The sequence below is a fragment of the Gopherus flavomarginatus genome, chromosome 9 (assembly GCF_025201925.1).
Source record: "Gopherus flavomarginatus isolate rGopFla2 chromosome 9, rGopFla2.mat.asm, whole genome shotgun sequence".
NCBI lineage: Eukaryota > Metazoa > Chordata > Testudines > Testudinidae > Gopherus > Gopherus flavomarginatus.
The window spans coordinates 24,396,908-24,420,109 of NC_066625.1; the positions used below are offsets into that span (position 1 = coordinate 24,396,908).

The 23,202-nt window shown below is 40.7% G+C and overlaps 1 protein-coding gene across 1 annotated transcript in view; it reads left to right on the top strand.

The window, feature by feature from the left end:
• The window catches only part of GRIN2A (glutamate ionotropic receptor NMDA type subunit 2A), a 284,374-nt gene that overhangs the window by 133,568 nt on the left and 127,604 nt on the right, over positions 1-23,202 (top strand). The window lies entirely within an intron of this gene.

Here is a 23,202-nt window from a genome sequence, read left to right on the forward strand (position 1 = left end):
ATCTGGGACTAAGGTTATGACAAATGTATTACACAAAAAATGCAAAACTGAAGTGAAAAGTTCAGTTATATTCTCAGGGTGTAACATACATTTAAACAGTCCCAAGCAATAGTCTCTTGATCCCACAGCTCAGCGTCAAGAATTAAAAGTATAAATCCGCTCTTATAAGTTCATAAGGGAATGCATGTCACTTTGAAATTTGAAGTACTGAATAGGAAAGTCTGTTTTAGCTGGAAGCTGGTATAATTTCTGCTCTATGCTTATCAATGCATACAGTTAAAAATATCTGAGATTATAATCACATGCCAATGTTTGTTAAGTGAACAGTTTTGAACTGCAACATGAGTCCTGAATTGAACCAAAACCTACGCTTCTTTTTAACATTCTGGATCCATTTGGAGAAATACAAAAATTTGTCTTTTACAGGTGACATCTAAATAGGCCAGATAACATCTCAGGAGTTGGAAGGTTTCCCATCTGCTAGAGGAAATATGGGAATATGTGCACAGATTTTCTTTATCATATATAACTTAAATAAAACAGCCATCAAGTCTCTGTAAATAGGGTCAGATCTGAGATGGTTGAAGGTTGAGGAAGTCAATGTCCTTGCTGAGGTTTGGGGTATGAGTTCTGGATCAGGTTGTGCTTTTTTTTTTTTTTAAAAGGATCTTGTGGGTTTTTTTAGAGCTTTTTAGAGCCAAACGTTTCAAGGGTCCTATTGTATTAATTTAGATGGAATTTAGACTAAAAGTGTTAACATAACCCAGCCACTGTTCAGCATTAAACAGAATTAAGCAAAGTCTGAAGTTTGGGATACAGAAAACTTAGCCTGCTTAGTACCATGGGAAACAAACTACAACATTAATGCCAAATGTAAGAAATGTATTGATGTCAACGTACTAACGGAAAAGAATCAAAACAAGGTAAAGAGCATTGAAACAGCAATTGATTGTTTATGCCAAACTAAGTCCCTTTTGGGGGACAAGTGTCAGAGGGTAGCCGTGTTAGTCTGGATCTGTAAAAGCAGCAAAGAATCCTGTGGCACCTTATAGACTAACAGACGTTTTGGAGCATGAGCTTTCGTGGGTGAATACCCACTTCCTCAGATGCATGTAATGGAAATATCCAGGGGCAGGTATATATATGTGTGCTAGCAAGCAAGCTAGAGATAACGAGGTCAGTTCAATCAGGGAGGATGAGGCCCTGTTCTAGCAGTTGAGGTGTGAAAACCAAGAGAGGAGAAACTGGTTCTGTAATTGGCAAGCCATTCACAGTCTTTGTTCAATCCTGAGCTGATGGTGTCAAATTTGCAGATGAACTGAAGCTCAGCAGTTTCTCTTTGAAGTCTGGTCCTGAAGTTTTTTGCTGCAGGATGGCCACCTTAAGGTCTGCTTTAGTGTGGCCAGGGAGGTTGAAGTGCTCTCCTACAGGTTTTGTATATTGCCATTCCTAATGTCTGATTTGTGTCCATTTATCCTTTTTCGTAGAGACTGTCCAGTTTGGCCGATGTACATAGCAGAGGGGCATTGCTGGCATATGATGGCGTATATTACATTGGTGGATGTGCAGGTGAATGAACCAGTGATGGTGTGGCTGATCTGGTTAGGTCCTGTGATGGTGTCGCTGGTGTAGATATGTGGGCAGAGTTGGCATCGAGGTTTGTTGCATGGATTGGTTCCTGAGCTAGAGTTATTATGGTGTGGTGTGCAGTTACTGGTGAGAATATGTTTCAGGTTGGCAGGTTGTCTGTGGGCAAGGATTGGCCTGCCACCCAAGGCCTGTGAAAGTGTGGGATCATTATCCAGGATGGGTTGTAGATCCTTGATGATGCGTTGGAGGGGTTTTAGCTGGGGGCTGTATGTGATGGCCAGTGGAGTCCTGTTGGTTTCTCTCTTGGGTTTGTCTTGCAGTAGGAGGCTTCTGGGTACACGTCTGGCTCTGTTGATCTGTTTCCTTATTTCCTCGTGCGGGTATTGTAGTTTTGAGAATGCTTGGTGGAGATTTTGTAGGTGTTGGTCTCTGTCTGAGGGGTTAGAGCAGATGCGGTTGTACCTCAGTGCTTGGCTGTAGACAATGGATCGTGTGATGTGCCCGGGATGGAAGCTGGAGGCATGAAGGTAGGCATAGCGGTCGGTGGGTTTTCGATATAGGGTGGTGTTAATGTGACCATCACTTATTTGCACCGTGGTGTCAAGAAAGTGGACCTCCCGTGTAGATTGGTCCAGGCTGAGGTTGATGGTGGGGTGGAAGCTGTTGAAATCATGGTGGAATTTTTCCAGAGTCTCCTTCCCATGGGTCCAGATCATGAAGATGTCATCGATGTAGCGTAGATAGAGAAGGGGTGTGAGTGGACGAGAGCTGAGGAAGCGTTGTTCCAGGTCGGCCATGAAGATATTGGCATATTGTGGGGCCATGCGGGTGCCCATAGCAGTGCCACTGATCTGGAGATATATATTGTCATCAAATTTGAAATAGTTGTGTGTAAGTATAAAGTCACAGAGCTCAGCAGCCAGTTGTGCTGTGGCATCATCAGGGATAGTGTTCCTGACAGCTTGTATTCCATCTGTGTGTGGGATGTTTGTGTAGAGAGCCTCTACATCCATGGTGGCTAGGATGGTGTTTTCTGGGAGGTCACCAATGCATTGTAGTTTCCTCAGGAAATCAGTGGTGTCACGGAGATAGCTGGGAGTGCTGGTGGCATAGGGTCTGAGTAGAGAGTCCATATATCCAGATAGTCCTTCAGTGAGAGTGCCAATGCCCGAGATGATGGGGCGTCCAGGATTTCCGGGTTTGTGGATCTTGGGTAGTAGATAGAATAACCCTGGTCGGGGCTCTAGGGGTATGTTGATTTCTTCTGGTGTTAGTGTAGGGAGTGTCCTGAGTAGATGCTGTAGTTTCTTAGTGTATTCCTCAGTGGGATCTGAGGGAAGTGGCCTGTAGAATTTGGTATTGGAGAGTTGTCTGGATGCCTCCTTTTGATAGTCAGACCTGTTCATGATGACAACGGCACCTCCTTTATCAGCCTCTTTGATGATAATGTCAGGGTGGTTTCTGAGGCTGTGGATGGCATTGCGTTCTGCACGACTTAGGTTGTGAGGCAAGCGATGTTGTTGTTCCACGATTTCTGCCTGTGCACGCCGGCGGAAGCATTCAATGTATAGGTCCAGGCTGTCATTTCGACCCTCAGGAGGAGTCCATGTGGAGTTCTTTTTCTTGTGCTGTTGGTGGGAGGGCACCTGCGTATCAGTGCACTGTTCAGTGTTGTCCTGGAAGTATTCTTTGAGTCGGAGACGGCGAAAGTAGGCTTCCAGATCGCCACAGAACTGTATCATGTTGGTGGGGGTGGCAGGGCAGAAAGAGAGTCCCCGAGATAGGACAGACTTTTCTTCTGGGCTGAGTGTGTAGTTGGATAGATTGACGATATTGCTGGGTGGGTTAGGGGTACCACTGTTGTGGCCCCATGTGGCAGGTAGGAGTTTAGACAGCTTACAGTCCTTTTTCCTTTGAAGAGAGGTGAAGTGAGTAATGTAGATCTCCTGTCTTATTCTAGTGAAGTCCGTTTGTATAGAAGTTTGGTTATTAATGAGAGTCTCCAGGTTGGAGAGCTCTTTTTTGATGTTTTCCTGTTTGCTGTATAGGATGCTGATCAGGTGGTTCCTCAGTTTTTTTGATAGAGTATGACATAATCTGTCACTGTGGTCTGTGTAGTATGTAGATAGCAGTGGATTTTTTACCTTTAGTCCATTTGGTATGATGTCCATCCGTTTGCATTTGGAAAGGAAGATGATATCTGTCTGTATTTGTGCAAGTTTCTTCATGAGGTTGATGGATTTCCATTCCATACGGCTAAATGCAGTGCCTTGCATGGTGTCAAGTATCAGAGGGTAGCCGTGTTAGTCTGGATCTGTAAAAGCAGCAAAGAATCCTGTGGCACCTTATAGACTAACAGACGTTTTGGAGCATGAGCTTTCGTGGGTGAATACCCACTTCCTCAGATGCATGTAATGGAAATATCCAGGGGCAGGTATATATATGTGTGCTAGCAAGCAAGCTAGAGATAACGAGGTCAGTTCAATCAGGGAGGATGAGGCCCTGTTCTAGCAGTTGAGGTGTGAAAACCAAGAGAGGAGAAACTGGTTCTGTAATTGGCAAGCCATTCACAGTCTTTGTTCAATCCTGAGCTGATGGTGTCAAATTTGCAGATGAACTGAAGCTCAGCAGTTTCTCTTTGAAGTCTGGTCCTGAAGTTTTTTTGCTGCAGGATGGCCACCTTAAGGTCTGCTATAGTGTGGCCAGGGAGGTTGAAGTGCTCTCCTACAGGTTTTTGTATATTGCCATTCCTAATGTCTGATTTGTGTCCATTTATCCTTTTGTGTCCATTTATTCCTTTTTCGTGGCTGCTGAGCTCTGTGACTTTATACTTACACACAACTATTTCAAATTTGATGACAATATATATCTCCAGATCAGTGGCACTGCTATGGGCACCCGCATGGCCCCACAATATGCCAATATCTTCATGGCCGACCTGGAACAACGCTTCCTCAGCTCTCGTCCACTCACACCCCTTCTCTATCTACGCTACATCGATGACATCTTCATGATCTGGACCCATGGGAAGGAGACTCTGGAAAAATTCCACCATGATTTCAACAGCTTCCACCCCACCATCAACCTCAGCCTGGACCAATCTACACGGGAGGTCCACTTTCTTGACACCACGGTGCAAATAAGTGATGGTCACATTAACACCACCCTATATCGAAAACCCACCGACCGCTATGCCTACCTTCATGCCTCCAGCTTCCATCCCGGGCACATCACACGATCCATTGTCTACAGCCAAGCACTGAGGTACAACCGCATCTGCTCTAACCCCTCAGACAGAGACCAACACCTACAAAATCTCCACCAAGCATTCTCAAAACTACAATACCCGCACGAGGAAATAAGGAAACAGATCAACAGAGCCAGACGTGTACCCAGAAGCCTCCTACTGCAAGACAAACCCAAGAGAGAAACCAACAGGACTCCACTGGCCATCACATACAGCCCCCAGCTAAAACCCCTCCAACGCATCATCAAGGATCTACAACCCATCCTGGATAATGATCCCACACTTTCACAGGCCTTGGGTGGCAGGCCAATCCTTGCCCACAGACAACCTGCCAACCTGAAACATATTCTCACCAGTAACTGCACACCACACCATAATAACTCTAGCTCAGGAACCAATCCATGCAACAAACCTCGATGCCAACTCTGCCCACATATCTACACCAGCGACACCATCACAGGACCTAACCAGATCAGCCACACCATCACTGGTTCATTCACCTGCACATCCACCAATGTAATATACGCCATCATATGCCAGCAATGCCCCTCTGCTATGTACATCGGCCAAACTGGACAGTCTCTACGAAAAAGGATAAATGGACACAAATCAGACATTAGGAATGGCAATATACAAAAACCTGTAGGAGAGCACTTCAACCTCCCTGGCCACACTATAGCAGACCTTAAGGTGGCCATCCTGCAGCAAAAAAACTTCAGGACCAGACTTCAAAGAGAAACTGCTGAGCTTCAGTTCATCTGCAAATTTGACACCATCAGCTCAGGATTGAACAAAGACTGTGAATGGCTTGCCAATTACAGAACCAGTTTCTCCTCTCTTGGTTTTCACACCTCAACTGCTAGAACAGGGCCTCATCCTCCCTGATTGAACTGACCTCGTTATCTCTAGCTTGCTTGCTAGCACACATATATATACCTGCCCCTGGATATTTCCATTACATGCATCTGAGGAAGTGGGTATTCACCCACGAAAGCTCATGCTCCAAAACGTCTGTTAGTCTATAAGGTGCCACAGGATTCTTTGCTGCTTTTGGGGGACAGTGAATATTGGTTAAAGTCTCTTGTTCAGTCAAATAGTCACTTTCCTGCTTTAGACAAAACAGATAGAAACAGAGTGGAAAGAAAAGAGAGCACAGTAAAGAAGCAGGAAATACAGTTTTTGTTGATTTCGGAATACAGGCTGACTGGTCAGTCTCAGATGGATGCTTTGGCCTGGTAGGTAAGTCAGGACCAGTGTTCCATCTAATTTTTCCTGCCCATGTGCAGAATGAATTTTGTTATGTGCACCAACATGGAGGTGATGTGTGACATATGAACTTCATATTGGTGTACATAACAAAATTCATGTGGCAGGGTGAGGCCAAGAGGTTCAAAGGGAGGGAGAGGGCTCAGGGCTGGGGCAAAGGGTTAGTGTGCGGGGGAGGTAAGGGCTCTGGCTGTGGGTACAGGGTCTGGGGTGGGCCGGAGATGAGGGATTTAGGGTGCATTCTGCCCCGGGGCTATGGCAAGAAGAGAGGACTCCCCCAGCTCTCTCTCCCTGCAGCAGCTCCTGGACTTGGTGGGAGGGGCACCTTTGCTGCTGCAGCAGCTCCAGCAGGGTGGGACTGGACTGGGCCAGGAGAAAGACTCCTCTTCCCGGCCGCGGCAGCTCTGGTGGGCCTGGTCTGGGGGAGGGGATCCTCCCCCTGGCCTTCGCAGTTCCAGCGGGCTTGGGCCAGGCTGGGGCACCTACATGGCCCTAAATAGCTTGCTGTGCAGCCATGCAGTTTATATGGAATCTAGGTCATGACAGCTGTTGCTCTGGCTCATATCTCTAGTATCCAAGGTCTGGTGTCACAGCAATAATCCTTCTACCACAACCGTAGTGATGGCAAAAATTATCTCCCTACTAAAGCCTTTCTTTTTTATAATCTATACTCTCGTTATTTTGTCCATCGATTAAGCCTACTTTCTGACATCAATTTTGGTTCATTGACTTCAAATCCTTTGCTCCTTTTGTTTACATCGTAATCTTAACACAGTCTTTGAGTGGTACCAGTAGACCCTTTCTAATGTAATTAATCCTATCTTCTCTGTCTCCTTCTCACATCTGTTCTTAAGCAGTTTTATATAACCGATCATTGTGACAATTCATGAAACTTTACCAACTTTTCACCAGTCAGACTAACAAAGTAGGCCTGCTAGGCCTCAGATATTAGACAGTTCTCAATACTAGTTGGATGGTTTTATATAATTTGGGAATAAAAGTTAAATAAATGAGAACTGATTTTGTTCTATGTAAAACTTGAAGTACAAATTCTGAAGACTTGATAACGGATCTGTCAGGTTGGCATCAGTCTGAAGCACATTCCAAAGATGTTTGAAAATGTCTGTATGATCCTAGGAAGGTAAAATGCGTGTTAACCACTGAATCACCAAATATGCAAACTCTGCTGCTTACCAGCTTGGCCACCACTGCAGTGTGCTCCTTAAATCATAACTGAGTGGATAGTTTCACCCTGCGCATCACTGTATTGAGGCAGGAACCAAAGTTAGCAGAATATATGGGTTGCCCTGAGGTTTCTAATAACCATTCTTATCGGTGGAGGCTGAGGCCCAAGTTCAGCCAGGGCAGTCAGACTGTGCACTTGGGAGTTTAGCTGGGACTTGACAGGATGGAATCCTCCATCCACATGCTGCAGAGTGCCCTGGAGCTGCTAAAAATAGCCTCCATGTTGCCTGTTCTCCCCATTCCATTCTTTAAATGTATGGAGGGAATGACCAGTTCATCCACACAGAGGTAAATCCACCAACTGCACCCTGTGTTGGCCAGCCTTGCTTCCATATCCTTGCTGTGCAGTAGCCTACCTTCTGTGCAGCTGGGCTGTCTAGCATGTGTAGGATTATGCATTTCCTGGGCAAGCTCCCTAGACTATTCTATGCCCTCCACATGCTGCAGGAACACATGTTTTGCTACAGAAAAGGTCCTCTAGTTTCCCAGAGCAGAGGCAGGATTGCTCCGAAGAGTTGTCACTTTAGTTGTATGAGGTTTAAAAATAAAACCATTTTATTTAGGAGACCGTGACTATTTAAGCATTAGTGAAATTGCTAGCGAAGGACGCTTTCCAGTTGCCTCTGTCAAGAAGGTATAGCTAATACAAGAACACTAAAGCAGAAATACAATAATTACGAACATCACTTACAGAAACTTCTATTTAAATGAGACATTCCATAATTAATTATAAATAGGTCCCTCATATTACCAATCACATTTTGGATGCTAATTGCAGAATGGTACTGCACATATCCTGGCTAATTTGTATTGCTGTTTTAATTCATTTTTTTCTACTAATCTAGGCCAGCTGGAATGAAAGAAAACAAAGGATGATATTTTGGTGATAAGCCTATTCTATATAGCAAAATATTTATGCCAAGATCCCAGCAGACAGACCAAATCTCTGTCTTTGTACAGAGAGGTGGCATTGAAAACCACATGACATGCAGTTGTGCGGGCTTCTTTCATGTACGGAAAATGATTCCGTCTAAAGAGAGAATACTTTATCCTACATGTACCACCCATTTAATCTTCAGGGTTCATTGATATGCTACCTTGTACACGGACCACAGTCACTTTTAACCAAACCTTGGCCAGCCCACAGCCATTCTTTCTATGCTGCATGTTCTCTCAGAGAAATGACCATGTCCTCATGCCACATTTTCTGCTTGACAAGCATACTCTGTTTTTTCTTGTGCACATAAACAGACCACTTGCCAGAATTTAGCCAAAAATGTGAATGTGGATGAAAGTCTGTTAATGAAGTAGACACGGCAGAGGCAATGAAGAGAATAAAAACAGTATATACTGATTCTCTACCTGCAGAGCTACCCTTCAGTGAGGACACAATTAATATCCTGAAAGTGTCTTAAGCCATCTCATTGCAGCTTTTGAAGAATTGTAAATGCGATTTGTCTGATCTTTCTAAATTGGACTGATAGTAAGTAATATAAATTTTAGCTTTTACAATAGTTTCAGGTCCTCTTATCTACTGTCATCCAAGTTTTCTGAAACAGTTTGAAATTAGATTTTTTATTATTATTATTATTATTATTTTTGGTGTGGTGAGGGTTTTGAAACTATGGTGCACATCTGAATTGCTGAATAACTAACTGCCTTCTGTACTCCAAAAGGAATAAACAGATTATACTACATTGTGGAATCCTTAATCATACTGGTGTGTGTAACTCACAAACCTCCTGGGTGTAGTCACATCTAATGGAAGGGCGAGTGGAGAGGGAGAGAGGTAAGGCTGTAGAGTACACTCATTTAACGGGCAGTTGATTCCAGAGTCTATCCTAAGCTCCAGAGTTAGGGTTACAGATAGCAACTGTGAAAAAACGGGACAGGGGTTGAGGGGTAATAGGCGCCTATATAAGAAAAAGTCCCCCAAAACAGGAGTGTCCCTTTAAAAATGGAGCATCTGGTCTCCCTATCCAGAGTCTATCCTCATCAAGGGTTATATAATCAGACCCTATGTGTAACTCTTACTCTCACTGTCTGCAAAGTAAACTGCAGTCCTATTTAGTGACTGGCATGTTCAAACTCTTCTGCTCATTTGTCTGTTAATGGGAACATCAAGCAGCATACATTTAGATTCCAAAAAGAGAGGTGTGGAACCTCAGTGATGGCTCTGTTGGGCCCTCTTGCTGATTTAGTTGTCTCATTTTCAAGTAATAATTTGAGTACTTTCTCATGGGCCGACATTCATTTCCCCCTCTACATTCATTTATCACACAACTCTAAACACTTAAGTGGTGTTTTTATATCACCATTTTTATTTATACTTCAGTCTATGCCCAATGATGAAGTTTGGTCATAACCAGCTCATGAAATCCACCATGTTTCTCAGAGGGGTTGAGATTATGCTACAAGGAAAACAGTTTCTCACGGAAAGCAACAAATGGTATATTCCAGCTGTTCTAGACCTGACACCTGTTTTCATGTTTCTGTCATTTCTCTTCATTCAGAGTCTTTTGTTTTTGTGGCGAGACTGGGGATCAATAAATCTGACATGTTCACAAGACATATTGGCCAGGGCATGAATTAAAGGAAAAAATGCTACCCATCCATTAGAAGGAATGACATAGCCTGTTATCTTCACAGTGGTGAAGCAATTAGTGTACAGAACTACACTATGTACTATGCAGTTTGAGTGTTTGATCACACAATACAATAAAATGAATGACTTTTCTGATATAGGAGACTTTTTTTGAACAAAGCAGAATAGAAACATGGAGTTTGGTCTCAATGCAATAATGGAGTGCTGTTTTAAATGTCATCAACCTCTGCACCTTCTTGTACTGCACTTTTCATTTTAAAACCACATCACATTTTAGCACTTACACACCCGTTCTGTCTGAATGTATTATCACAGTCTGTAAATGCACATTTGTAACAGTATTGTTCAAACATTGGAGTGAAACAGCCTCTCTGTTCAGATTTTAGTCATTTGAAAGACTGAGTTGGGACCTCTTTCAGTAGGAATAGTTTTATGCTTTTTCTACTAAAGCCAGGTAATCTATTAGAGTGAAGTATGCCAAAAACATAGTCTATAATTGAAGATAATTCCTGCAATTAGTAAGAAGTTTATATTTTAAAATATACTACTTTTATGCTTGTTTGTTCTGAGCCTGTGTCTTGTTTTTACAAAAAAAAAAAGCTCCAATGTTTCATATTTGAGAAATTGAAAAGCTGTTGAAAATGATCTTTTATCAGGGTTTTATTAGACAGATGAGGTTAATGAAATACCCATTGTTGGAATATAATTTGTAGTGGCATTGATGATTAAAGCTGGTTGGACCATGTTATGAAAAGTAATCATTTAGCCCCATATTTGGCTTCTGAAACATTTGCTGGTGAATGCTGATTTTCTTTGAAATGATTTGTTATTTGCTGCATAGTTTGGATGAATAATCTTCAGAGTGAGTGTTCACAAATGGGTTAGTTTGATTATTCCACATATATGTTGTACAATTAGTGTCCTGTGTCAGATTGGATGCCTGTAATATTTTTAAACTGGAAAATAGGAATGAACAAAAATGGACTTCTGGTCCCAATGTTCAGAAAAATAAAGATTCATGCTAAAATTTGCAAAAGCTATCAGAATCAATGCCTTATATTTTTATGAATACCCAGTGGTTGTCCAAATAATTGTGAGTAGTGAATGATCCACTAATCATAGTGAGCCCAAATTTCTGCTTTTTGTTCATAAAAATATTTGTGACGTTTTGACTGTTTACTGAGTTCTAATGATGTCTTGAGTGTGTTGGTTAATTCTATAACTTCCTGGCATGACATGTTAGAGCTAGCTGATGATCGTCAGAAGTAATGCCTTTCAGAGGCAGCCATTTGGCTGAAATTGCACAGGAAGCACAGTCTTTGTGAGCAGACAGTAGGGTAGGAAGCTCAAGTTGTAGGTCGAGCATTTTGCAATTTAGCACCATTCATATTCTGAGCGTTGCTTTATAACATCTGTTCTCTTGACTGGCAGGAAGATTACAAATATCAATGAATCTTCTCACCCTTCAGTTGACACTTGTTCTCCCCACTCCCACCAACGTAGCGTTAGTGTCTGAGGTGTCTTCCAATTGCTCGGTATAGTGATGGTAGCACAGGGGCAAGGCAGCAAGAACTGCTCTAGGGCAGCACAGGGGAATGAGCAGCATGTGTTGCGGTGATCTGTCCCACTGCCTACAGTGGGTGCACCAGTACTACTGTTAATTACTCTTTGAAGCTTTTGGGTCTGCTTGGATGCATCTACCCTAACTTAGAGTGGCCATCTGTGGTCCAATGGACATTTGTGGGAGCAGAAGCGGCCTTTCTCTGGCTGATCTGATCTCTGCCCATTTAAATATTTGCCATTTAACTGAAACTTCCAACAAGGCTGATATTCACATTGTGATGATGGATGCTTGTCCACTGAGAAAAACCACTGATCTCGCTTCATTAACTTTTAGTTTAAAAAAGAATTTAAATATCTCCTAAAGCGTCCAGAATGGTGGCTGCAGTTTCGCATTAGGGAATTTTACAAGTGTAGACAGAACATGAGTGGCAAAGGCAAAAGAATTTTTAAAGATTAGATTTTTTTTTTTTTGCTTTTCTAATTTAATTTCATAATTTGACTTGTGCCACCTTCATGCTGAATACAGCACTGGAAAACAGTCGCCTGGAAGAGGAACCGAGTGGCAGCCAGTACCATTTGATGGAGACTCTCGGTGGTGCTGCTTTGACTGCTTTCCAAGCTCACCTTTTCTCTGTTACATTAATAAGCAATAATTCAATGAAGTTGAATAATACATCTTAGTAAACTGGATCTTCCTCTTTCTGTGCAGAAGGGATGGATCTGCTCATGAGGACAGGGTGAAGGGATCTTTGTTGGGAGGGTTTGTCCCATACCTGGGGATGGGCACAGTATGCTGCTTTAACTTTAAGCTGGCTTCAGTCAGTATTAGCTCTTAAGCAATATGGAACCCTCCTTTACGAGGGCTAGAATGATGGTTTCTTAGGCAGCTCTGTTGCCAAGGAATCACAGAGGGGCTGTATAGTGGTCATATAGGCCCTGGGCCTGGAGTTTCATAGTTTCTAGAGGCTAAATGCACTACTCCAGTGGTTCTCAGCCAATGGTACATGTAGCTCGGGGGGTGCACGAATGTCTTCCAGGGGGTACATCAACTCATCTAGATATTTGCCTAGTTTTACAACAGGCTACATAAAAAGCACTAGCAAAATCAGTACAAACTAAAATTTCATGCAGACAATGACTTGTTTATACTGCTCTACATACAATGCACTGAAATGTAAGTACAATATTTATATTGTAATTGATTTATTTTATAATTATATGGTAGAAATGAGAAAGTCAGCAATTTTTCGGTAGTAGTGTGCTCTGACACTTTTTTGTATTTTATGTCTGATTTTGTAAGCAAGTAGTTTTTAAGTGAGGTGAGACTTGGGGATATGTAAGACAAATCAGATTCCTGAAACAGGTACAGTATTAAATATTTGACTAAGCTCATTAAGAAGAGTTATCTTCTTTTTAGCTTTTGTCCACCGTTAGAAACAAAGTACTGGATTTGCTAGACCATAAATCTAACCCAGTATAGCATCTGTAATCCTCCCTAGAACTTTTAATTTAACCTTGTAAGTAAAGAAATAATGAATGTGATAAAAAATATTGTGATCTAGGTTTGGCAGCTTGAGTTCATTTATAGCTTCCTTTTATTGTTTTCATGTCATGTATCCATCCTGCATATTGCAGGTGAAATTTTCAATTTTTTGCTAGAAATAAGAACTACACCTGTGTATATTTTACCTTTCCTCAACTGAAGAATAATAACTCGATACTACAGATATAGTTCCTTGCAGAAAAATCCTTGTTATGCACGTAAGGCTGTAAATAACATGAATATATGTAGAGCAGAGATGCTTCTGCCCAGAGTACTATTTGCCCAAAGGGTATAATTCCTGAAAGGTCTCTTGAAGTATGACAACACTATTCTCAAAAGTATTGTCTGTGCAGGTCTATGCATCCTGAAACGAGATGCCAACAGTGAAACATTGATTTGTCAAGGAAAAGGTGTGGGACCGTGTGGGTGGATTCAGTAGATGCAGGTAGTGCAAATTTTTATCTGCGTATCGCTACATTATAATTATCTTCCCTACCATCCATCACATACTATAACATCAAACGTCCTTAGCTAGGTCTCATCTTGGCACTTAGAACACTTGAGAGTCATTGTTATGTATCTGTATCTATCTGAATTTTATCTTCTCAGCTTCCCAAGTGAGAGTTCTGCATCTCATGAGGATGCTTTAGCTCAGGGTAATGGAATGTTTATTTTACATAACAAAGACTCCATTCCACTTTCCAACTATGTAAAACAAAGCTTTCCTTCAGGAAGTTCATATTTTGGGCTATGATGAATCAAGGCTCCACAGTGGACACTAGTATAAAACTTTTAACTTCACTTTTGTTCTTCAACGTACTGGTTAAATTCATATTGTCAGATTTTATTAGATGACTCATTCTTAAAGACTCTCTTGCCTTGAGCTAGTTTGGAGTGCAAAATTTGATGTATTTGGTACTTCTGGGAAATCATAAGAACATACAAACGGTCATACTGGGTCAGATGAAAGGTCCATCTAGCCCAGTATCCTGTCTTCTGACAGTGACCAATACCAGGTGCCCCAGAGGGAATAAGTAGAACAGGTAATCATCAAGTGATCCATCCCCTGTTGCCCATTCCCAGCTTCTGGCAAACTGAAGCTAGGGACACTGTCCCTCCCCATCCTGGCTAATAGCCATTGATGGACGTAACTTCCATGAACTTATCAAGTTCTTTTTTGAACCCTGTTACAGTCTTAGCCTTCTGTAGAAGTTATTTGCATCTGAAGTTGCTTTTGAGGGGATGGTGTTGGCCTGCTCCTTATTATATACCCCAGGGTAATAAACATCCTCTGCCAGACTGATAGGCTGATAGTTCATTTGGAGAAAACACACCTGCTTGTAAAACAAATGTGCTGGTTAAATATTAGAGTAGTATTTTTTTTAAAATTAATGTTGCTTTATTTTTGGTGGAAATTTTCATTACACCTACTTAGTTATCTGTATAAAAGGTGCGCACAGATTGGTTAATTACAGTTTTGGATTTTCTTTCACCCTCTACAAAAAGGCGATGAGAGAGATTTTGGAATTCAGCTCAGGCAGAATGTTTTCAGATGTGAACCTGATGTCCAGTGACATTTGTTTTTATAGCAATTCAATTCCTGATATGCATACCTTTTCATTAGTGCATATAGTACTCTGATATAAAACTTATCTCAAGGAATGCCTTTGGACCTGATTCTGTCGCCACTGAGGTCAGCTGCAGATTGTGATAACTTGGGAAGTAAAATCAGACCCTTGATTGTAGCATACTTAAGTGTGTCTAAGTGTTTTTGACAGTGCTTACAGCGATTGCAACATTCAAGTTCAGCTCCTGATTCTCTTAGACCCCATATATAATTCTGCACAAGTATATTGTCAAATTCAGATGTTTTTACTTGTAATTCTCTGACATGATAACGAATATAAGAAACAACTTTTCTGTAACTTCAGCTAATGCCTCAGCCGTAAATCAGTAGCTTGACATTGGATAGAATTTTCTTTCCAACTCTTACCAGGTAAGAGAGAGGAGTAATGCTTTATATGATCTGTTCATTCTTCAGTGTCAAATATTTCATCCAGATGATTGACTATGCTCACAGCACCTCTACTGAGATACTGATAACAGTCTACTTTTAAGCCCCCTTTATGAGTTTGAAGTTCATTTACAGTTGTTATGTGGCCTGGAGTGCTTAGAGCTGAGTGCCAGCTCTCTGACACTGCATACTACAGAAGTACACTTGTTTAACCAAGATTGTTAGCAGGAGTGCTCGATTTCTTGACACAAAAGCATATTTTTTCTTGTTTAATTGATCTTGGTAAATCTAGGCCAAAAACCGTAGGTGTGACACTGAACCTCCCCTTAGTTATACATGAGCTCATTAATTAAGAGCACTTTTAATGAAGTGCAGTGGTGGCAGCGACTGCTACTGCTTTTCAGCCCTCAGCTGGAAAGTGCCCATTTACAGTGACTGACAGTAGCAGCTGTATCTGCACAGATTCTTCATACAGATTTTCTGTTCCACGACATAAGCTGTTGTGAAAAGTGCACAGAATTGGCCTGCAAGGTGTATTTATTTTACCCTGGTTTTTATGTTTACCTTCTTACAAACAGGTAAGGCTCTAGCTTCCCTGATGGTAGAGCTTCACTTTCTGAGAGTAAGAGGGTACAAGTGTTAGTCTCTTTCTAGTTTTTCTATGATAGAGAATAATGCTTAAAGCTTTCTAATGTCACCCCTTTTCAGTATTCCTTAACGACTTGTTTGCTTCCTTGATTGCTCCATAATGAACAGATATTATCAGTGGATGATGTTCAATGACACCTAGCTCTTCCTCCTGAGATGTATGTTAACTTAGAACCCATCAACACCTATGAGTAGTTCAAACTAATCCTTCCTCTATACTTCTCACTCCTCTGCTTTTAACTTAATATGCCATTATATGTAGCTGCCTAGCTTTGTTTCTACTGACGTGCCTCAAAATCCTTTTGAGATTTGACTTATTTAAATACTTTTGTAATCTGCAGGTTTTGGTACCTCACTTTTAATCCCTTTTCCAATTCATGAATACATGTATTAAATAGCACAGGTGCTAGTATAGCTCTTGGGGCATATTGCTGTTAACCTCCTTCCATTTTGAAAATTGGCCACATATTCCCTATACTCTATTTTCTATCGTTTAAATAGTTTCTAATCCACAACACAACTTTCAGTCTCATCTGATGGTCCACTTAATAAGCATCTTGTGAGGGACTTTATTCAGAGGCCATTTGAAAATCCAAATAAATTGTATATACCATTCCTCTCTCACGCGGTATATTGTTGACCCTGTTAAAGAATTCTATAGTCTGTGTTAGCGTGAGGTCAGTCTAGAAGATCATAATGGTCCCCTTGGCCCCAAACATCTGTGAATATGGATTCTAATAGATTTTTGTTTTAATTCCCTGCAGACAGCTGGCAATGGCAGTGTATTTTCTTTTGCTGGAGCAGCTTCATAGCAGCAGCCCTCTCAATTTTTGAACAGGGATTAACTTTCCTCCAATCATTCGTAATAACTGTTTGAAAAGTTATCAGTGAACGGACATAATGTGCAAAATGTTAATTGTCCTCAATGAGCTCTGAAGTTTGTTGAGGTGTTGGCTATATTGCTTGAAGTAGACAAGAAGCTGCTGTAAAGGGACTGGCTTATTTCTCTCACTTTCATAGAATCCTAGATATGTAGAGCGGGAAGGGACCAGTTAAAATCCTCAAGTGCAGACTTGAAGCAGGAACAAGTAAACCTAGACCATCCCTGACAGGTGTTTGTCTAACCTCATGTTCTTAAAAACCTGAAATGATGGGGATTCCAGAACCTCCCTTGGAAGCTTATTCCAGACGTTACCTACCCTTATAGTTTCCCCTAATTTCTAACTAAATCTCTCTTGCTGCTCACTAAGCCCATTATTTCTCATCCTATCTCCAGTGGACATGGCAAACAATTTATCGTGATCCTCTTTACAACAGCCCCTAACATATTTGAAGACTGCTAACAGGTCTCCCCTCAGTTGTCTTTTCTTAAGACATGCCCAGTTTTTCTAACCTTTCCTCAAAGGTCAGGTTTTCTAAACCTTTTTATTATTTTTATTGCTCTCCCCTGGATCCTCTCCAGTTTGTCCAAACCTTTCCTAAAGAGCAGTGCCCAGACCTGGACACAGTACTCCAGCTGAGGTCTCACCAGTGCTGAGTAGAATGGGATAATATATAGTGGGCCTTATACAGAACACTCCTGTTAATACACCCCGGAATGATATTAGTCTTTTTGCAGCTGTATCCCATTGTTGATGCGTATTCAATTTGTGATCTACTATAACCACCAGATACTTCTCATCAGTACTACCACCTAGCCAGTTATTCCCCATTTTGTAATTGTGTATTTGGGTCTTCCTTCCTAAGTGACTTACTTTGTACTTGTCTTTACTGAATCACCAATTCTCCAATTTGTCAAGGTAATTTTGAACTCTAATTCTCTCCTTCAAAGAGCTTGTAACCTTCCCAGCTTAGTATCCTCCACAAATTTTATAAACATGCTCTCCACTCCACTGTCCGAATCATTATGAAAATATTGAAGGGTTCCAGACCCAGAACTGACCTAGCTCCCTCTTACTATTTGAAATTGCCTTCATTCAGGAATGGGACGGGGTGCCCCAATGGACTAAAATTTAGGGTGCAATCAGTTCTCCAAGTTTTTTCTTGGACCTGCAACGACCAGCTGGCTGGTCCCTTTCCCTCAACTTATAACTTCAGGGTCTTTACTGCCTCCTCAAGGTACTGAGACAGTCCACAGATCCAGCCTCCTCCTAAATCCCAGGTAAGGATCTTCACAGAGGCAGGCTGGTCCTCTCCAATCAATCTACAGCAGTGGGAGTGGAAAATTATCCTGTAGAAGGATGCAGCCTTGCGGTGCTCTTTCATCAAGTTCCCAAGCCCATCATTGCTGGGTCACCATGTATCTGACATGAGTCTGGCTAGGTCTATCACCAGGTCCAGTCACAGGCTGTGTACTCCCAGATGTTCCCTTTTAGACATCTTTCATTTTCTCTAGAGTATTTTTCACTTAGCCTTTTCAGTTGAACAGAAACTCTAACTTGGACTCCAGTTTCCACTGTATGAGCAATCACTAGCAGTTCAGTGTGAAAACCTAGAAGGTGTGCACCAATTAAAATAACTATCATGTTCAGTAACCGAAACGAATTTCTCTGCAAGAAGTGTTTTACATTGTTTCACATTATTTCAAGATGGTGACATGTTTTACAAACTTTAAACATTAGATACCTTTATTGGAAGAACATTTAGGAGCAGAGAAAAGTGAATTGTACAATGCGCAGCAGCGACTCTTCCCGCTCATCCATAACGTGTTTTTTTTATTTGCTTGATTTTCTGCTATATATAAAACTAATGGCAAAAATTAGTATTAACTTCAAACTTGAATCAGAGCAGCAGGGAGACTCAAGCTGAATGTGTGATGTAAAATTAAACTTTACAAAATCCCTTTAATTATTGTGAATTAGATAAGTATGTGAAAAGAACCCATGTTATGAAAGCACTAGTCTCCCTTACAGACTCAATAAATATAACAAATTCTGCAAACTTCCACTGGAAGTTTTACCTGTGTTAGGACTAGAGCTTTATCCAGAGCTGTTTCTGATGGAGCTATTACTGATGCTCCCACAAAAATGCCCAACATATGTTCAGCAATTTTATATTTTTTGATAGGAATGTGCTTGATTAAGGTATAGCATGGTTTTAAAAATCCTGCTTCTCTGGTATTTACTCCTTGAAGTTAAAAAAAGGAGATGTGGCATATATTTGTAAAGCATGGGTGGGGGACAATTCCACCCCTTACCATCTTTAGACTTCACTTGGCCTTTCCCCAGTGCAAAGTTTTAAAACAGCGAAAGTAAATCATGATATAGTTCTGACACTAACTAAAGTTACACTCCTCTTATATTTGAAATAAATGGGCCAAGGTCAAGTTCATTCTATAAGCTACAATATATGGTCACCTTTGAGACTTCTGTAGCATTATTTTCCTGCTTTTGATATTCAGCTAATCAACTTACACTCAGGAATACCTTTCTCTGCATTTCAGTTGTACATTCTCCATTTAGTTGTCCACTCTGCATGAAAAGTTAAAATAGTCTTGTCAAGGTTTTTTCCCTCACTTTGAACCTTAAGGTACAAAAAGTGGGGACCTGCATGAACACTTTTAAGCTTAATTACTGGCTTAGGTCTGGTACACTTCCACCAGCCAGAATTTAGTGTCTGGCACACTTTCTGTTCCCCCAAAACCTTCCCTGGGGAACCCAGACCAAAACCCTTGGGTCTTAAAACGAGGAGGAATTAACCGTCCTCCTCCTTTTCCCCCCAGACTTTCCCCTCCCTGGGATGCCTTGAGAGGCTTCACACTGATCCAAACTCCTTGGATCTTAAAACAAGGAGGAATTAACCATCCCCCCTCCTTTCCCCCCACCAATCCCTGGTGAGTTCAGATTCAATCCCTTGGATTTTAAAACAAGGAAAAATCAATCCAGTTCTTAAAAAGAAAGCTTTTAATTAAAGAAAGAAAAGGCAAAAATTATCTCTGTAAAATCAGGATAGAAAATACTTTACAGGGTACTCAGATTCATATAGACAAGAGGGACTCCCCCCCTCCAGCCTTAGATTCAAAGTTACAGCAAACAGAGGTAAAAATCCTTCCAGCGAAAAGACACATTTATAAGTTAAGAAAACAAATGTAAGACTAATCCACCTTGCCCGGCTATTACTAATAATTTTGAAATGTGAAAAACTGATTCAGAAAGATTGGGAAAGCCTGGGTGTATGTCTGGTCCCTCTTAGCCCCAAGAGCAAACAACGAAACAAACAAAAAGCACAAACAAAGACTTCCCTCCACCAAGATTTGAAAGTATCTTGTCCCCCTATTGGTCCTCTGGTCAGGTGTCAGCCAGGTTTACTGAGCTTCTTAACCCTTTACAGGTAAAAGAGACATTAACCCTTAACCATCTGTTTATGACAAGTCTACTGAAAATCTGTATAGTATAGGGTAAAGGCACACAAGACACTCTCAACTCCATTCAGTTGTCAAGTTGCACAAGAGACCAGGTTTCACGGAGGAAGACTAGATTTCACAGTCCATGATGTGTTTTTCATGGCCTTGAATTTAGTAGGACCCTAGTTATATTCCTAATCTCATAATATACTTCATCATTAAGTAGAATTGATGTCCTTGATTGGTGCTTAAATCTCGTATCTTGAGTAACAATCTGGTTTCTAACCCATTGTGATACCGTGGTCTCACTTTCTAAACAAGCATGATCAAAACAAGCTTAACTTGCCCAGCAAGGGGTAAATTAATTTGTTCTTGTGCCAGTCACTGTCTTATTCTGGTACAAAGATGAAAAGTATCCCATTGCAGATTGCAAATAAATAATTGTGTCATTTACCTGACTAAATGTTTTAGCTCTTCCCCAGAAGACGTAAAAATACACAGTGAAGTCAATGGAGTGATGATTTACCAGTTGTGATGCTTTTAAAACGTTAAAGAAAACAAAAATTAATATTTTAAAGTGTTTTTGAACTTGATTCTCCCCTTTGGGGAGTTTTGCATGTTTACGGACTATTGGTTTGGCCTACAATTTCTCAGATTCACCAAAATGATAGCTTTTGCCAGATAAACAGTGTGCATGTAACGTCTGTGTATTTTCCTTATATGCACGTAAATATTTCTTGTAGGTACCATTGAATTTTTAAAGGTGTCTGCCTGCAACTTTCCATCTTGCTGCTATCCTGAGCTGTAAGTCTCCAGCTGTTCTTTCTCCCATTTTAAGGTAGTGGCAAAAATCATTCAGAGCACATATGGCCAGATCCTTAGCTGATATTAATCAACATATCACCAGTGAAGACTATGGAGTTATGTAGATTTACAGCAGCTAAGGATCTGGTCCACAGCATTAATGCTAATACACTGAATGGTCTGCAGCAAAGTTCTGTCTTATCCACTTAATTATTGTTTTAATCAGCTGGATCATTGGATGGTATTAATCACAAATTGCTTGCTTGAAAAATCTGTGGATAAGTCAAGTCATGTTCAAAAGTTGTTAAAAGGCTACCCAGTGTTTCTGAAAGCATTCATGACTGTGGAAGGGATTGTGACAGTAGTAATTATAGCTGGGGCTCTGAGCGTCTATATGTGCACATTAGAAAGGGACAAATTTGTAAGTGTCCCTCTGTGCTGTATTGTGCTGATAATCTGTTCAGGTAAGTCTCTTTGCTCTTTGGAGTTCTCTGATGTGCCTCCAGAGTCTATGCAGCCAATGGCCCTTGAACAGATCCTTCACTTGGAGGAGCAATTCCATTATGCTTATAGTCATGAGTGGTACATAGGGATGTAGTGAAAGGATGTGATGGATTTCATCGTCAAGTCTATTTACATATTCTAAGTGCTATTATTTATCTATTTTATTTGTGCAAAGAACGTCCTTTTGCCATTGCATCTGAGCACACCATGGATAAAAGAAAATATCAGTCAGTTTAGAAATCTGAAAAACAAGAAAGGAAAGAGAGTGCATTAGCTTTAACTACTGGTTTGGTAATATTTCTCCAAATAGTTAATCACTTGATAATTTACTTTGTATTGGAGAACTAATGTAAAATTAGATTAATGGAAATGGCTTTGGATGTTTAATTCCTTTTGGTGTAGTGATGTGAAATGCTGGCTCTGAACATATTTTCAGTGTGCTCCATTTGTACGTAGCTGTGAGTATCCCTGAAAGGAAGACTTCTTTAGATTTATAATTGGAGTCCCTGGGGAATTGCTCCAGTAAAATATCCCATATTTAATTCTCTCCCCGCTATGCCTCATAGTGTCCTTAATTCATCAAACTGGATTTTACCCAAATCTATTGGAAGGCTAGCATTGGCAGTCACAATACCCTTTCTGACATGACAATACCTGCCAAGGCAAATGATTTAATTAGCACCAGTGTTGCACACATTGTTGCCCTAGTTGGCTTTTTTCATAGTTTGACCCTATGGTAGGTTTTGTATTGGGGTTAAGTCCTAAAAAATCTTCCTGTTGGGTACTTAAGGCTCTAAAAGTAATAACATTGCTTGCCTCCTTAACAAACAAACAGACTCATACACCTGTGCAGAGGGTTCTCTGCATGAAGCCGATATATTTCAGTGGACAGAGTACACAAATGGGCATTAAGAGACCTGAGTTTCAGTCTTGGTTCTAACACCAACTTGCTGTGTGATTTTGGTCATAGTTGTATCTGTTTCAGTATCTCCTTCAGTTTCCTTGTATAGAGATAATAGTTCTTAGCTGAATTCATAAAGCGCTTTGAGATGAACAGTACTATATGTTTGTATTAATAATAAAGTCATCAGAGGAATTAGAGGAATGACTGACACTTTTCTAAAAGATAGCATTAGAAGCTTTGAATAGCCGATATATATTTTAACATGATGGTTTATGCACAATATCAGTGTCTGAAAATGAAATAAATATGTCCTGTTGTACCACTGGGGATAAAGTACAATTATATAACTGGTGGTATATGCTTCGATAATCTAGTAACCTTAATTTGTGTAAGTTTAGAATATAAAATCCAAATAGACATTTAGAAAATGCCCTGTCCATGTATGAAATATTAGAAGCCTGTAAAGAGTTTATTATAAAGTACACACAAGTAGCATGGTATAAGTGGATGGCTTTTGTTAGATGACAAAAGTGAATTTTTGTTAGATGACATAAACACAATAGGTAGACATAAGGAGAATGGAATGGGCTGTGTCAAATGTTGTGACTGAGAATATAAACCTAAGCAAGGCAAACTCAAGGAAAGTGTCTGATGACAAATTAAGGATGCTGTTATGTCCACCAGGAAAACACACACAGATGCAAGTTATAGAATGCAAGGCTATTCTTCAAATTTACTTCCATTTAACTAATCTCATGAGGACTGGAACATGTTGCTAGACACTCCTAGGTTATCGTTATTATAAATCAGTAGTCATTATTTTATACTGGATGTAATACTATTCTAATTTGAGATGGGCAGAGTGACCTGAATGTAGTGTGATGAGCAGCGAACGCAGAGTATGTGAGTACAATGAGTCTGATTTTT